At 36.2% G+C, this 14,481-nt stretch overlaps 1 protein-coding gene and 1 long non-coding RNA gene across 12 annotated transcripts in view; one reads left to right on the top strand and one right to left on the bottom strand.

Moving 5' to 3' along the window:
• The window catches only part of LOC109496488, a 36,123-nt gene extending 25,221 nt beyond the window's left edge, over positions 1-10,902 (top strand). Inside the window, exons 5-6 of the long non-coding RNA XR_002740293.2 lie at positions 8,005-8,192; positions 10,844-10,902. This is a non-coding gene — a long non-coding RNA (uncharacterized LOC109496488). The remainder of the gene's footprint in view (positions 1-8,004; positions 8,193-10,843) is intronic.
• Positions 1-14,481, bottom strand: part of FHIT (fragile histidine triad diadenosine triphosphatase) — a 1,423,954-nt gene that overhangs the window by 900,583 nt on the left and 508,890 nt on the right. The gene's annotated exons all lie outside the window — the stretch shown is intronic.

The following is a 14,481-nucleotide window of genomic DNA, read 5'->3' on the forward strand; positions in this document are numbered from 1 at the left end:
CTGGTATCAAGAGTCAGATGCTCAACACACTGAGCCACCTGTGCCCCATCTTTCCCACTTTTAACGACCATCGACTTGAGTATCAGAGGGTGTTATAATTTTTGTTTTGATCAAATACAATTTATAAAACTCATAAAGAAGGAATAGTTTAGTATATGTATCCATAAATCTCTTTCCATTATTCCCACTTCCTTCATCATTCTCCAATATTTCATTTGTTATCTTTTCCTTTCTGCTTGAAGAACTTTTAGCCAGTCTTTAAGAGTGAGTCTGCTAACAACAACTTCTTCTAGTTTTCCTTCATCCAAGAATGTTTTTATTTCCCCTTCATTCCTAGAGGACAGTTTTGTCAGATATAGAATTCACAGTTAACAGTTCTTTCAGTACTTAAAGATGTTGGGGCACTTCCTTCTGGTCTTGATTGTATAAAATGGGGAATCAGCTGTCATTTGAATTGGTATTCCTCTATAGGTAATATGTTTTTTCCTATAACTGCTTTCAAGGTTTTTGCCTCTTTGGATTCCAGTTTTGAACATTTAAAAGAAATCCATGCTTTGGATTTCTTCTAGTCTATCATGTTTGGGTTCCAGTGAGCTTCTTAGATCTATACATTTGGTATTTCACCAAATTTGGGGAAGTTTTCAGCCATTATTTCTTCAAACACTCTTTCAAGACCCTCATCTTCTGGACTCCAATCATATGGATGTTGGATATTTTGTTATTGCCCACAGGTCCCTGAGGTGTTGTTCACTTTTTTGATCTATTTCCTCTCTATAGTTCACATTGAGTAAATTCTATTGTTCTCTCTTTGTATTCAATAATACTATCATCTCTCATTTCCACCCTATTAAGAATATCCAGTATTTAAAAAAAATTTTCTCCTATTGTAATTTTCAGTTCTATAATTTCCATATGCTTCTGTCTTATAATCTCTATTTATTTTCTGAGATTTCCTATTTTTTAAATTTGTATCAGAAGAATTTGTGACTGAGGTAAATTATTTACATAGCAGCTGCTTTTAAATCTTTGTCAAATGATTCTAACATCTGATTCATCTTGGTATTGGTGTCAGTTGATAGTCTTTTCTCATTCAATTTGTGATTTTCTTGGTTCTTGGTATGATGGATGATTTTTAAATTATATCCTGGATATTTTGTTTATTATGCTAGATGACTCTGGATTCTAATTGAATTCTTTATTTTAGCTGGCATCACCCATAAAATTAATCATGTGGCTACTTTTATGAGTTGTAGTTCCAATGGCATTCTAATGTTCACACTGTTTGAGATGTTATTTTGGTCTGCTTTATTTATCTAATGTCACTAGGACTCCTAATGTCCCTTCATCCATCTCACTGCCTCATGGGGTGGAGGAGGTTTCACCAGACTGGGCCTTAGGTGTCTCTCAGTGGGAGAGGGATATGGTGAGATCTTGTAATGGTACCACCAGCTGCCTTGGGGTCTCTGAGCAAGATAAGATAAGAGCATTTTAGGTATATGGAGACCAAGAAGCTTCCTCGTTGGCCATTTATTGTGGCTGATCCCCCTTGCTGGTTATGCCTACTTGCTATAATGTCTCTGGGCAGGTGAGAGGCATCTGAAGCCTGCAGAAAAATTGATTTTTTGGATTCGTCCATTTGCTGTAGCTGGGTCTCTCCTACTGTTCTGCCTGCCAGCCTCAGTATCTCTTATGGGAAAGGAGAGTCTCAGGTTTAATGGGGAAGGAGAGCATTTCCTCTGGCCAATTATTTTTGGTGAAGCTTTGATTAATCCCCTTGCTGGTGGTGTCAAACTTGTTTGATGTTGCCAGAGAGACCCTCATTCAACCAGGGAAAGAATCAACTTCTCTGGGCTTCCTCCTGTCACTAGGTTGGGCACTGGGAAACACCTGGTCTGTGTGGCTTCTTCTTTGGGGAGGGAGGACTCTAGACACCCTACTACAGGGCTGTTCTTCTAGTCCTGGGGTCTCAAACCAGCTCACCTTCTTCTCATCACCTTTCAGAGCCCTTATTTGGTTGTCTCATGCTTCATTTCTGGAATTCATAATTGTACCTTATCATAGGGAAAAGTGGGTCTACATCATTTTTGCCAGGCCAGAATTCTCTGTTTATTATATTTCTAATTGTATATTTCCACTCAAACTTTTTATGGCACTTAACCCTTTCTGGCCTTATATTTATATATACATTGACAGATACGAAGATTTAAAACTTCTTGAGAATTTCTCTTTGTATAATTTACGGTGCCTTGAACATGGTAAGTTCTCCCTGAATAACTCTTATGAATGAATGTATGAGTAAATTAACGAATGCTCATGTATATTTTCTTGTGGCTGTACAATGAAGCAAGCCCTACCTGTTCAGAGAGAAGTTCTTGGCAGAATGTAAGCATGATTTATAAGCATGACACAGGAGTAACAGTGAGAATCTTGCTCAGTGTATTTACTAAAACATGGCTCTAACATATGCCCACTTGGTCATAAACTCCCTGAGGTCACCACACTCATTTTTCTGCTACCAGCAGATCAGAAAATATGGTAATCCTGGGGCAGACTTCCCCACAATCACTTCCTATATTATTTCCCTCTAGCTAGCTTATACCCTTGCATACGCTCACACACACACACACACACACACTTCAATCATTCAATCTTCCACAGAAGGTAGGAAGTCAAAAAGGGAAATGTGTCACATTTTCTTTCTAAAAATGAAACCACCACATCTCCAATAAAAGATGAGAATGAAACACTGATGCCTAATAACACATGGTACAAAACAATATTGCCAGGAAACTCCAAGTTTTTAGAACTCGTAGAAACTTCAGTAAAGATAGCATGTAAGAGATAGAGGGCCCCAGGCAAAGAATGCAATAAAATGTAAGGCCAGCCCCCTGCTGGAGCTCAGAAGTAGGAGTGATGGAACAGCAAGCAACAAGAGACCCTGGGCAACTGAACTCTCCCACAGAGCAGGAAAGGATTGGAAATGAGGGCTTTCAAATGGAAAAGGCCTGATGCCTGACCTCCGATTTAACTACTGGTATCATGCATTGTTATCAATTGGTATGAACCCTTGGTCTTTTAAGATCCCCTGGCATTCATCCCTCCTGTTTGCAGCACATACTTATCTCCATTTTGGTTTTTGGTTTTCGGTTTTCGACAAGCAAGTTTTAATTTTTAATGAAGTCAAATCCACTACTCTTTTATGATATTTTCTTTTTGCCTTTAAGTTTATAGGATCCTCTCTCACTATAGTTGGGATATTCATTTCTATGTTGGTTTTCTAATGATTGATTTTGTACATTTATTGCTTTTAATTAAGCTGAAATTAATTTTAGGGTATGGTGCGAGAAAGACTAAAATTCTTCCAACTTGAATGCATTCTTTTTTTAATTTTTTTAATATTTATTTATATTTGAGAGAAAGAGAGATAGAGTGTGAGTGGGAGAGGTGCAGAGAGACAGGGAGACACAGGCTTCAGGCTCCGAGCTGTGAGTGCCGAGCCCAACGTGGAGCTCAAACTCACGGACTCACAGACCGTGAGATCATGACCTGAGCAGAAGTTGGCTGCCCAACCGACTGAGCCACCCAGGCACCCCTTAAATGCATTCTTGATAAGTGAAAAGTAAGTCTTCCTAGAGTAGAAAAGTCAGCCTAGACACATGCTGCTCAGCTTTCTAAACAGGAATGGAAAGAATAGAATGGCATGGAATACTTTTCTTAAATAGCGAAAACTTCATTGTGTTTCAGTGGGGACTTAAGACAACTTTCCTTCTGTATTTCTTAGTGTCTCTTGTCCTTTCTGTAGAGTGGGGACACAGATATCATCCATGGTATCCTCAAGGATAAGGTAATTTCTTAAGCTCATCAAGTCTTCTGAGCACATTCCATGTAGAAGATTTTCCAGTACCGATCACACTGCATAGAGAGAGCCCTCCTGGAGAATATGACCAGTAGAAATAACACTTCACAAAACATGAAATGGTCTGTCAAAGGCTTCCCTCTTTCAGGAATGGTCTCAGAAGAAAAATAAGTCTTGGTATTTAGAACGTATTAGATGTTACCTCTCAAAATTCTCTTCAAGTTTTATCTGTTTAATTTAAAAGCAAGCAATGCTTCAGTGTTGGCATTTCTGAGTTAGGGGATGTCAGGACAATAAAAGTTGGATTAAGCAGGGGGAATTTACACGCTTGTTCTATTTAATAAATGGTCTTGGGGAATTCTGAAAATAAAATAGTCTCATTATTAGTTGGTAGTTAACATAGCTGACAGCCAGGGAAGAACTATCCAACTTGTGTCATATTCCCACAGGTGGGTCCATAAAATATAATATTCTTCAGAATACACAGCTTGTCCACCTGCATTCATCCTACAAGGTATACTGACTTCTTGCTATGAGTCTGGACCTGAAGGGAATTCACAATAAAAGATATCTGTTGTCCTCACAAAAAAACAGCCAAAGTAGGTATACCCACTCAGAGTTATCAAAAAACACATGTCTAATTTCTGGATTATGCTAAACTAGATTGGGAGGATAGAGTCCTCTCATAATGCCCTTGAATGGAAGCTGTCAAAATCTTTCTTTTAGCCATAAAATTATATCATTGGGTAAAATCTAAACAGAAGTCCAACATATAAAATAGAACAAAAGACAAAAGCATAAATTCCCTGGTCCAATGGGGAGCAGTGTTCCTAGAGCATTGCCCTCCTCTAAAACACACTCGTGCATGCACCTACTCTCTCATTCCCTGGAGCTTCACGGAGCAGTCCCAAAACCACTGTACTTGATAAATTGATGGAGGAACAAATAGAAATGTGATAAAGCAAGCATAGTAGGATGTTAATGGCAGACTCCAGGTGTGGGTATCTAGGGAGATCATTGTAAAATTTTTTCAGTTTTTCTGTATGTTTAAGTTTTTTAGAATATAATGTTGGGGGAAACAAAACCTGTCCTTGCTTCCTATATTTTGAAGTTCTGTTATTAGTTATATAAACATTTATTTATTATTATATGTCCTTGGTGAATTAAGCCCTTTATCAGTATAAAATGTCCCTCTTGTTTTTGGTAAACCTTCTTGTCATGGAAGGCTTACTTTGAAGTTTACTTTGATTAATAAAGTCACATTGACTTTCTAAAAATTAATGTTTGCATGGTATATATTTTTCATTCTTTTCATTGTCAACTCTTTGTATCTTCATATTTAAAGTACAGGTGGTGGAGTCAGCATATAGTTAGTTCTTATGTTTTTATTCATACTGACAATCTCTGACTTTTAATTGAGGTGTTAAGTCCATTAACATTTAATGTAATGATATGATTGTGTTTTGAATTTATTATATGGCTCTTCATTTAATACGTGTGCCATCCATTTTCTTCTATCTTGCCTTCCTTCTTCTTTCTCTTAAAATGGATATTTTTTTCACATTTCCATCTTATTGCCACTGTAGCCTTTTTAATTATACCTCTTTGTAGTGTGTATGTGTGTTTGCCTTAGGTCTGACAACATGCCAGACTCTACCCAAAATTAATATAATACCATTTCACATAAAATGTAAGAATCTTTGAACAGTGTAGGTGCATTTAATACTCCTATGAGCATTGTGCTATTGCTTGTCACATGTTTTACTTCTACATATATTATAAACCCCACAGTACAACGTTATTCCCATTGCTTTAAACATGAAATTATCCTTTAAGAAATTATAAAAAGATAAAAAACAGCATTTTTAAAAATATGTATTAATTCATATATTTGCCATTTCTAATATTCATCATTTCCTATAGATCCAAGTTTCCGTTTGGTATCACTTCCCTTTAGCCTAAAGCACTTCCTTTAGCATTCCTTGTAGTGCAGGTTGGCTAGTAATACATTTTCTTAGATTTTATTCATCTGAAAGCATCTTCATTTCATGTTCATTTTTGAAGTACAGTTAACCCTTGAACAACATGGGTTTGACCTGTATGGGATCACTTATATGAGGACTTTTTTTCAATAAACACAGTACAGGGCTGTCAACGTATTTTCTTTTCCTTATAATTTTCTTAATAACATTTTCTTTTCTCTAGCTTACTTTATTGTAAGAACATAGCGTATAATACATGAAATATACAAAACGTGTTAATCTACTATTTATGTTATTGGTAAGGCTTCTGATCAGTAGTAGGCTCTCAGTAGTAATTTTGGGGGAGACAGAAGTTCTTTGTGGATTTGCAACTACACTGGGGTCAACACCCCTATCCCTTGCATTGTTCAAAAGTCAACTGTAATTCTATATTCACTGTACACAGAAATCTACGTTGACATATCTTTCCATCCTGCATTTCTTTTTGCATATCATTCCATTGTCTTCTGGATTAATAGTTTTTCTTTAGAAGAGTAAAATAATTCTTACTATTGTCTCTTGTATAGAATGTGATCCCCCCCCACCCCTACAACTTTTCTCTTTACCTTTAAATTTTAGCAGTTCGGCTATGACATGGTTGGGGGTGGCTTTCTTTGTATTTATCCTGATTTCGTTCACTAAACATCTTAAACTTATAAGTTGATGTTTTTCACCAAAGTTAGGAGACTTATGGCATTATTTCTTAAAATATTTCTTTCTGCCACACTTTCTCCTCTTTTCTGAGACCCCAATTATACAAATATTAGACTGCTTGCTTTGGTCCCATATGTCTCTGAAGAGTTTTTTTTTTTTCTTTTTTTCCTCTGTTTTTCAGATTGGATCATTTCTATTGATCTGTCTTAAGCTTATTGACTCTTCCTATAGTCTCTAATCTGCTGTAAGGCCATTATTAATTTTTCATTTCAGAAATTATCCTTTGCAGTTATAAAATATCCATTTGGTTCTTTTTTTATATTTTACACTTATTTATTTGAAAGTTCCCATCTTTTCATTCATTTTATGTCTTTCACTTTATGTCCTTTAAATCTTTAAATATATTAATCACAACTCTTTTAAAACCATATCTTCTAATTCTAATATCTAGGTTAATTCAGGGTCTTTTTCTATTGATTGCTATTTTTCTATTGATTGCTATTTTCTTAGGGTATCTGCATTGTACTGTCTTCCTTAAGAGTTTTGTTCTGGCAGGCAATTATACTACTAAGAGATCATCTTTATCCTTTCATTGTGAGAGTTGGTCTATTGTGATTCTCTCCTTGGTCCTAAAACATGGCCTTCCTCTAGAGCATGGCCCTCACTCGTAAGGCTGTCCTTTCTGGGGTCTCAGTTGAATGCCAAAATACTCAATGAAGTCTCTCCTCTCTCGCTATAATAGAATTCCAACATCTCCCAGCTCTAGTATCTTTGTTTGACTCTTGGTCTCATAGCATCCAACCTCTGCTAGGCCTCAAAGAGTTTTGTCCTGCTTATGCACACCAAGTCCTCACATAATGACCAAAAAGGATTCTCCATGCACACTTCTAGGTACCTTCTCCCATTCATCTCATTTTTCTTCAGTATTCTACTCTGCTAATTCTAGCCACCCAAAAGCCTCAAACTACAAACCCCACCTCCACAGTTCACTAAGACCATCCCCTAATGCTTGGTTCCACCTCCTTACTCTCTGGGCCAGTGAATGCACCTCTAGGCAGAACACCAAGGTGAATGCAAGGCCTGTCTCAAGTGCTTAGCTTCCCTCAAAGATCAAAGTCCTGCACTGTCTCTTAGCCAATTTATCTAAATAGCTGCCTATACATTTTATCTAATTGTATAGTTCCTTGTGAAAAGATGTCAAGACTTATACTTGATGTCTCATTGCAGCTGGTGGCAGAAATCCTAAATTTTCTAAAATCACTGCCCTTGGAAACTAAAGCGCTGTAACATCTTTGTTCACTCATCACCAACACCTGAACTTTACAAATGATTCTATTTCTCTGACCACCTACTACTGTATACTGCACATGAATGAAGGGTGATATTGATCAAATGAATTACCCATGCTTCTTGTTTTTATTCCTGTCCTCATGTTCTTTGGTAGCCTATTGACAGCTAATGTCTGTGCCTCAGGAACAGAGGAAGCTACATGAAGAGAAAGGGGAAGCTCAATTTACCGCATAAATTTTCTTTTCAAACGCTGTGAAGATCACTTCGGAAGGAGAACAGTTTTGCAGTGAGGTTTGGGGATTACAAGAAAATTTCAATTGGCCTAACTCACCAGTTTCCAGCAGCACCACCATGACTAGACCTTCAAAGAGGTAATTATGTATTTGTTGTACCTTATCCCTAAGCAGTGGTTTACACTCTTTTACAATGAACTACATCTGTCTCTGTGATAGAATGTAACTTCAGATCATCAAAGAGCTTATCTAGACCAAGAGCATTTAATAACAACACTGACTTCCAAATACATCCAGTTTGTAATAAACTTCCTTTGTAACATTTTTAGCTTCTACATGTTTGAATAAAGGTGAACCCCAGTTAATTGAACTCTCAAAAAGAAGTCTCTAATAAGTTAAGATTAAGCAGTGTTCCTTTTTGGAAACGGGAGACGGTGTTTGTTTAGGAATGTTCAAGGATTAGTTGTTTCTTTTTCAATTTTTTATTCATTGATTTTTATCTTAAAGGCAAGACACAATCCCTGGCTAGGGCTTTAAATACAGATCAACAATCTAAACAGGCTGCAGTTAAGTACATCATTCTTCAAAGATCAGTTCAGAAAAGAAAAGGTGGCTCTGAACTTATCACGAGTCAAATACATTTAAGAGAAGGAAATGTAAATAGCAGCTAAAAATGGGGAGCAGGAGAGGAAGATTAGATCCAGTAGATGCTCCCTTTCAACTTTGCTGAGACATTTCTAAATGGTTTATGTATCTACATGACCAAAGCGGTATAACTTTTAAGGTTCATCAGTCCTTCTCCACACTAGTACATTATCATTTCACCTCAAGTTAATTTTTTACCACGTGTATTTGTCCATCACTTGGTGATACAGAACTTAAATGGTCACTTTTCAAAGCAAAGAAACAAAGGCAAACATTTCTGATAAAGAAAGCAGCAACTTTAAGAGATAAGTGGGTGGGTGGATGGCTGAATGAATGGATTTATGGGACAACCTCTAGGTTCACTCATTCATTATTTATTTAATTATTTGTACGACAGATTTTTACTGAGTGCTAACCAGACTAGGGTATAAGAGTGAACAAGTTAGAAGTAGTCTCATGATAGAGCTCACAGCCTATCTGGTACAAGTGGAGGACTCAAGATAGGCAAAAACGTCTACTGTGTCACCTGGAGAATGTAACCAAAATGAGTTATCCAACAACTTAACTGGTGGCTATCTGTAATCATATACATGTCAGGTAAGATAACACAAGGCCTACATACAACCTCTCCTGGACATGTTTTGGAGACCAAATAGGTTTTGATCATGACCATTCCCTATAAATTCTTATGTGTACTCTCCGAATGGAAGAAGAAACCAGGAAGTATCACTATTACAAATATCCCACCAAGAACCCATTAATCCCATCCAAACAGATAAAACTATGCTTGTTTTGGCCTTTTTTTCCTAGTTGTTTAGAGAAGATTGAAGTCTGATACAATTTCACCATATTTCCCTTCAGGGACACTTATCATAAAAGCTACTAATGTACACTTTTTTTGGCATATAAAATCACATTTGCTAAATCTTTTGTCTCTTTTGCAACACACTTCTGTTTTCATCTATCAATGGCATGTTATCATTGATACCAATCTACTGGGGAAAAAGTAAGAGAAAACAAACTCTTACTGCAGAATATATTATATTACATATAATATAAGGTATATTATGTATCACCTTTCAGTGGAATGCAAAATTTGCAAGTATTAGCTCTGCTACTTTGGCCATTCAACTGACAGATTTTTTTATAAGTTCTCCAAAATACCATCAAAATCTACAGTTTAACAATCTCCATCCTTTATCTTGCCCTTTCCACTCCAAGTTATACACATGGAATCAGTTATTCATAAGAAAAAACAGGGTTGGGACTAAGGGGTGCTGTAAATAGGTTATAACCCTAAATTGCAAAAGATTTATCATTTCCAAGTGTTCCTAATTCTGTCTAAAGAGTCATTCTGGCCTGTGCATAATGGCTATCTGTAATGGAGTCAGATGGCCCCTTGTGTTTAAGAACAAGATTTACCATTTGTTTCCTTCTGTTCATCCCCCAAACTCTTTCTGTCTCAAACATACCAGTGACATAATAATTATCACCTTGTTTCTTATCTTTAGGACTTTCGTATTTATAGGTAAGATGGAAACCGATATTTGGTCCTAAACAAGAAATGACTTGCAAACTTTCATCAGTAACATAATGATACAGCAGTAACCAGCCAATGATAATAATAATAATGGTTAGACATTAACTTATGCCAAGAACTGTATTAGGCTTTCCTCATTCATTATCTCATTTAATTCCTACAATCCCCATCTATACTTCCTACAGCCCCTTTAAGCACTTGCATATGCAGAAATTGGCAATATAGGAACAGGCAAAGGGATAAGATTCTGTTCAGTTGGGAAATACAACCACAAACCTCATTAAGACCTACTCATTTTAGGAGGCCATTGAAGCTGTTAATTATTGCTATGAAAGTTATATCTACTCACTGCACCCAATTTGAGAATTACAGCAAATAAATTTTAAAATCACAATTGTTCTATCACTCAGAGACAAACATTGATAATGTTTTGATATTTCCCAGTCTTATTTATGTGTATGTACTCACTTTCTTCTGTTTATTGATTTTTAAATGTCAAATACAGATCATACAGCAATATAATTTTGCATCTTTTTTCACTGAAAATTATATTGTAAGTATTTTCCCATTTTTTAAATTTTTTTAATGTTTATTTAATTTGAAGGAGAGAGAGACAGACTGTGAGCCGGGTACTGACAGAGAGAGGGAGACACAGAATCTGAAGTAGGCTCCAGGCTCTGAGCTGTCAGCACAGAGCCCGACACGGGACTTAAATCCATGAGCGGTGGGATCATGACCTGAATTAAAGTCTGATGCTTGACCAACTGAGCCACCCAGGTGCCCCATATTTTACCATTAAATATACTTTTTAAAAATATTTTCAAGTGCTACCTTATATACCATAATTTAACAATTCCCCACTTTACTGATAGATTATTTAATAGACTATTTAATTATTAAATATTGTCATACACAATTATAATAAATAATTTCTGTCTGCATGTCTATTTCCTTCTGAAAGATTTCTAGAAATGAAATGGATCAAAAAAATATAAAATCTCCCTTTTTCTAGGGAGGCTGTCCCAGTGCACAATTTCACCACAGAAGAATTTACCATTTCCAGATCTAAGTAGTAGTATCATCATGTTTAATAACTTGACAACGAGTTGAAATGATTTTGTTTTGTGTATTTTATATTTTTATATAATGATATCATATTGAATTCTTTTGCAACTTGCCTTTCAAAATTTTAACAACATAATATCGAGATTTATCTCTATTAACATATGCTATCATTTATTCTTTTTGCTTTTCAAAAATCATCTCTGGTACTAATATTTCATATTTATTCATTAGCTATTATTGGAATTTATATTTTCTTGAATTACAAAAAAAAATCCTGTTGTAATCATCTGGTACACATCTCTTTGGGCATAAGAATTATGGGAGGTATGCATCTTAAACTTTTCTAGATGATGCCACACTATATTCCACAAGGGGTATTTGCCCCAAGAATGAGAATCCCTATTGTTCTACCACCTTAGCAACACATGGTATTATTAGATTTAAAAAATTTATTTTGTCAATCAAATGGATATAAAAAACTATGGTGTAATCATTTTAATTTACATTTTCTGATCACTTTTGAGGTTGCTGTCATTCATTAATTAATTGGCCATTTCTGTTACTTCTTCAAATTATGTTTGTTCAAAATCCTACTCATTTCTTATCCATTTCTTTTCTTCTTGATTATTTATATTAACTCCTTATGTATTTCATGTTACTTTTCTGCTGTTAAGTATTCAGTAAGTATATACATACCTCGCGGAATGTTGCCTGGATTAACATTTTTCTGGTAAAATGCCTGTTGGTTTTTAAAAATCAAAATTTCATAGAATATAAATTTTGCCAATGTTCACGTAGCAAAAATTTAGATTTATGACACCAAAACTCAATAGAGAAATTTCTACAAAATAACATACAGGAAACTTGTCAACAAACTTTCCAAATGCATTCAGTAGAATGTCAGAATCATGTGTAGATATTTTGAAAAGGATGCTGAGTGTCAACACAAGGGATACGCATTTCAGATATTGCCCATGCTAAAAGGCCATGATGGCATCAGTGTGAGCCACACTCTGCCATTGGGTGTCTGAACTGCAAACACTTCCACACTGCCTTTCACATTTAGCTCTTCTTTTTGCGTCCTGTCAGAGTCCTCAAAGAGTTGAGAACATACTGGAGACAATTATGGAGAAGGAAGCAAAGTAAGTGAAGAAAGTTACTACATACAAAGCAAGTATTTCTTAACAACCACATTAATTTTGGGGTGATCAAGAATACAAATGTGTAGTATTTTAAATCCTAATATGATAGTCTATTGCTCAACTATGGACATTTTACTGTTTTACTTACATTGCAGGAAATTGGTTAGAAGGTTGGGTTAATATATAACATACTATCATTTTTGTCATTTAAAATAATGGCAGATTGTCTCCTGGAAGCCATGATTGGGTGAAACATCTGATCATCAGGAATGAATTAGTAACGACAAACAAGAGTGTCATTCTTTTTTTCTAGCATGTTCCCTATGTGTGACTCTTAGCTTTCTTCTTTCTTTTTCTACTTTTATACATTTTCTCACTTAGTTGTGGCAACAAGCCAAAATAGGTATGACCCTATTTTACAGATGAGGGCATGAGATTCAGGGAGGTCTGTGGCTGGCTGTATTAGTTTCCTGCCTGTGGCTGCTATCAAAATTAACACAAATTTGGTGCTTAAAACAATAGAAATTTATATTCTCACAGTTCAGAAGTCAAAGTACTAGTAGAGCCACACTCCCTCCAGATATTCCAGGAGACATTCCATTCCCTGTCGTTCTGAGCTTCTGGTGGTTGCTGGTATTCCTTGGCTTGAGGCCACATCACTCTAGTGCCTCCTAGGTCACATAACCTTCTTTTCTGTGTGTCTCAAAATTCCCTCTGCCCTCTCTTACAAGATACTTATGATAGAATTTAGGGCTCCCTGGGGTAATCCAGGATGATTTCCTCATCTCAAGATTCTTAACTAAATCACATCTGCAAGGACTTTTTTTTCCAAATAAGGTCACATTCACATGTTCCAGGAATTTGACTTGGAAACATTTGCAGGAACCATTTTTCAGCCTGACACACTGGCTCAAAGTCACACATCAGGACATGGTGTAGACAAGTTCAGATGTAAGACTTGTAGACTCCAGAGTTCATGTTCATTCTGCTCCATGTGCTGCCTTCCATCAGACTGTGTGACCTGTCATCTCTGTCCCTCCTCACACCTCAGACTGAAGGAAAGTCTGCCCCACCATAGAGTAGGGTAAGGTCAATATTCTGCTCCCCCACCCCAGCTCCATGGACCTTTCCAAGGAAAGGCTGGAAAGGCTGAGCTGCTCATTAACACATTCCATGATGCACTCTTGGCTTCCTTCCCAACACTTGGTCAGATTCTTGAGCCTACTTCAAAACCACACTAAATCACCAAACAACCTTGCTGTCAAAATTATTACATCCTTCCCACTCATATTGGTTTCTCAAAAGTCCCCATGTTGGGAATTAAATAGACATATATAAGAAACCATGCTATGTCTCCCAAACTGTCCTTGAACATTCAATTCGAAGGTTAATCAAGGCCAATTTGCTATTTCTCAAGAGACTGCCTGATGTGGAATCCATAGAGAAAATGGTGATATCTCCCCCTGCCTAACATGTGGGTCAGTAAAAATCTACAAGATTCCACTGTGCACACATACTCCCCCTGCCTTCTAGGAACCATGATTCCCATCTGCATAGATTATCTGGAATTCAATCCATCCTTTCCTTTCAGTCTACCTAGAGTTACTATTATACCATTTCACATAAGATATATGACCCTTATAATTGTATAGGCCAATTTACAAACCCCTCTCCATTCAGGTTGTCATCTGAATAACATCTACATGCATTATAAACCCCACAAGACAATGCTATTATTTAGACATATGTTGCTATTAAATGCTATTAGATGCTATTAAATAGACATACTTTTTTTAAAAATTAAAAGAAAAAAAGTGGGCTTTTATATTTGCCTCGCTACTTATGTCTATTGCTCTTCATTCTCACCTGAGGATCCAAGTTTTCTATTATTTCCTTTCATCCTGAAGAACTTCTTATATATATAGCATTTCTTATGGTATAGGTTGGTCTGCTGACAATAAATACTTGCAGTCTTCTTTATCTGAAAACAACTTTATTTTGTTTCCATTCTTGAAGTACAGTTTCATTGGATATG

Source organism: Felis catus, chromosome A2 (genome assembly GCF_018350175.1).
Source record: "Felis catus isolate Fca126 chromosome A2, F.catus_Fca126_mat1.0, whole genome shotgun sequence".
NCBI lineage: Eukaryota > Metazoa > Chordata > Mammalia > Carnivora > Felidae > Felis > Felis catus.